The following is a 3,385-nucleotide window of genomic DNA, read 5'->3' as shown; positions in this document are numbered from 1 at the left end:
TCAAGTCGAACTTTTGTTGGTGAAAAACTGACATCTTTATATGTTTACTTTGACAGTATGTTGCATCATTGGCAAGGGCTCTCATCTATTGCCATGGAAGCATGTGATACACAGAGATATCAAACCAGAAAATCTGTTAATCGGTGCTCAGCTTAATAACAATGTTCGTGGACTTTTAAATATCAGGGTGAGCTCAAGATTGCAGACTTTTGTTGGTCAGTGCGTACATTTAACCGCAGAAAGACAATGTGTGGCACATTTGATTACCTTCCTCCTGAGATGGGTAAAGTTAAAGACTTTGCTTGAAAGTTAATTTTGCTATGACATGAATTAATTTTAACAATGACCAATTGATTCTTTTTTTAATAGTTGAAAGCGTAAAATATACAATGAACAATCACATTTAATCTTCTCTATTTGAAAAATCCATTGTACCCATCAGAAGAAACCTTCCAATCCCCGCCGGTGTATTTGTCGATTCCACCAAAAACATTCGTTATGTATGCTTTCGCCTATTTATATATATATACTGTTGAAACCATGAGCGTTGTACAGTTTAAATTCAAAAAGTATATACACAAGTTGATGTTCGATATAACCAGTGGCATAATTGGAAAGCATCTAATTATATAAAGTACACTTTGCTTCTCTCTCAGGCTGTCTACCTCAGCAGACAGGTCAATAATTCAGGCGACGTCACGACGACACGTGTCCTTTAAATGATGCTGTGCGTTTTGTTGTCGGTCTTTTTCAGAATTTTTGGGCTTTTTGCTTAATCCATTATCCGGCCCGATAGACAGCAAGACCAACACACAAATTTTAGGGTTAGTGATCTTCTTCCACAAAGAAGCGTCTTCTCCTTCGTTCTCTGATATATCTATGGAGTTCGAGATGTTGAATCGTTTTGTGGATCTTTAACGTTTTGTCTTATCTTCTAATCTACGGAAACAATATTCATCGCCTTATCATACTCCTTAAATCCATCACCCCCTTCGAGCACGATCTGTTCTTCAATGCACCTTATTCCTCTCCATCGGTAAGACAAGTTCGTTTCTAGCCGGAAAGTCGGAACCAGGTACATATTACTGAGGTTACAACACTGTGGTAAGCGATTATAATACTCATCTGTTTCCAGTTCCTTTTGGATCTGTGAGCTTGATTATAAGATTGGTTATACAGCAATTGAATTATTAGTATTAGAGAAGTTTCTGGTAGCAATTTGTTTTCATATGTTTAGCTATTGATCAATCTTATTCCAGTTTGTTTTTTATTGTTTTCAAACCCTCTACAGTGTTAGATTAAAGTCTACAACTTCTGGAAATTTCTTTGTCTTAGGTTTGTGCTCTTCTTTATGGAAGAGGATACGCATAAAAAGCGAGCATAACACGCTTTGTTGGCTTTTGTTGCAGAAAAGGGTTTATTTGATACTTGAGTATGCTGCTAGAGACGAGCTTTACAAGGAGCTTCAGAAATGCAAATACTTCAGCGAGAGACGAGCTGCTACTGTTAGTCTCCCTTCCTTCAACAGTCAAGTCGAACTTTTGTTGGTGAAAAACTGACATCTTTATATGTTTACTTTGATAGTATGTTGCATCATTGGCAAGGGCTCTCATCTATTGCCATTGAAGCATGTGATACACAGAGATATCAAACCAGAAAATCTGTTAATCGGTGCTCAGCTTAATAACAATGTTCGTGGACTTTTAAATATCAGGGTGAGCTCAAGATTGCAGACTTTTGTTGGTCAGTGCGTACATTTAACCGCATAAAGACAATGTGTGGCACATTTGATTACCTTCCTCCTGAGATGGGTAAAGTTAAAGACTTTGCTTGAAAGTTAATTTTGCTATGACATGAATTAATTTTAACAATGACCAATTGATTATTTTTTTAATAGTTGAAAGCGTAAAATATACAATGAACAATCACATTTAATCTTCTCTATTTGAAAAATCCATTGTACCCATCAGAAGAAACCTTCCAATCCCCACCGGTGTCTTCTTAAAAAATATAGGGACTTTCTATAAAGTGGAACTACATCGACTGCCCAAAGTGGAGCTTGGTTTCCCTGGAGTGGAACAAGACTTTTGAATTCACGTAAGTTTGCTTCTTCTGCTTTAGTTTCATTCTAGATCAGTATTTTCGTCAATGATGATCCTTTTTTATTATAAGCTTTCACTTACTTTAAGCTTATTCAATCTTTTTTTTTTTCGCTACAAATCTCTCTGCAGCTTATCATCCTAGATATTCAGTTATAGTTCTTGGCCTAACTACAGGTGAGTGAGAATAAGTGTCTCGGGAACATCTTATTTTGAATTAGGACTCCACTGAAGAAGTCATTCAACATCTTAGTGGAAACGAAAACGTTTTCAGCTTTTTATTTACCTGACAAAGATCCCGCGCGTACATGCTTCTATCTAGAGGGTAATGAATCGGGACCAGCATGAGATCTGACTCCAGGTTATGATGATGCGGACAGTGAGCATCTGAAATCTACACAGTACTCGGCAGAAGCTTAGCTTCCAGAAGCAGTTGATGATCCCGCCATGATGGCTTACTGGGATACGTTATGGCTTACTAGGATGCTAGAAAATATTTGGAGCAAGACGAAAGAAGCAACATGTTACAGTACTTATCTTTCTACAGGAGTGGAACTAGAACTGTAGAAGTAACATCATGGCTGTATCTGTAGGCGAAGCCCGTTGCAGAGAGTAAGACGAGATGCTGGAGAATCCTTCCACACACACAAGATAAGGCCAGGGAGATAAATTAATGGTAGATAAAATAGAGATGGTGACTACGACTTTGTTTATATTGAAAATTGCTTTCTGTACCATTAAACAACTCTAAATTTATATTGTTTTAAATTATAAATGGCTCTCTGTGCATTGTTTTTGAAATATATAAGAAAAATATACCAAATGTACAAGAATATTTTATGAAGCAAAACAAACTAAGGTAAGAAACAAATTACTTTTCCCCACCTAATGAAGAAAAAATAATGAAAGCTTACACATGAAAACTTCATGTCAAATATTTGAAGGAAAGAGCAATACGAAGACGGTAAAAATTCAGCCTACGTAAGGTCAACCCCATGTTTTATAGAAGGCAAGAAACTTACGATACCTTCCCTGTTGGAATGTCACTTAGACGTTTCGAGTTGTGTGATTCGATTTGAAAACCTTGGTCTATCAAGGGTAAACCTAAACTCCTATGTGATTTGATTACAGAAAATAACAACATAAATAAGAAAATCATAAATAAATCAAAGTGTAAAGATTTTTGTATTATAGTCGAGAAGGTTTTTTTGGTTTTATCAAAATCTCACTTATTATATTATTTTTATATACTTTTCAAGATTTTGGTTGAATTGATTAAAAGATGT

At 36.0% G+C, this 3,385-nt stretch overlaps 1 long non-coding RNA gene across 1 annotated transcript; it reads left to right on the top strand.

The window, feature by feature from the left end:
* Positions 1–215: 215 nt before the first annotated feature.
* LOC125587825 lies at positions 216–2,870 on the top strand. Its single transcript, XR_007324213.1, has 3 exons — positions 216–283; positions 370–1,505; positions 1,585–2,870. It is a non-coding gene; the product is annotated as an uncharacterized LOC125587825 (long non-coding RNA).
* The last annotated feature ends 515 nt before the right edge of the window (positions 2,871–3,385 follow it).

This window comes from Brassica napus, chromosome C5, assembly GCF_020379485.1.
Source record: "Brassica napus cultivar Da-Ae chromosome C5, Da-Ae, whole genome shotgun sequence".
Taxonomy (NCBI): domain Eukaryota; kingdom Viridiplantae; phylum Streptophyta; class Magnoliopsida; order Brassicales; family Brassicaceae; genus Brassica; species Brassica napus.
The sequence above is the reverse complement of the archived record's forward strand: the minus strand, read 5'-3'. Positions and strand labels throughout refer to the sequence as shown.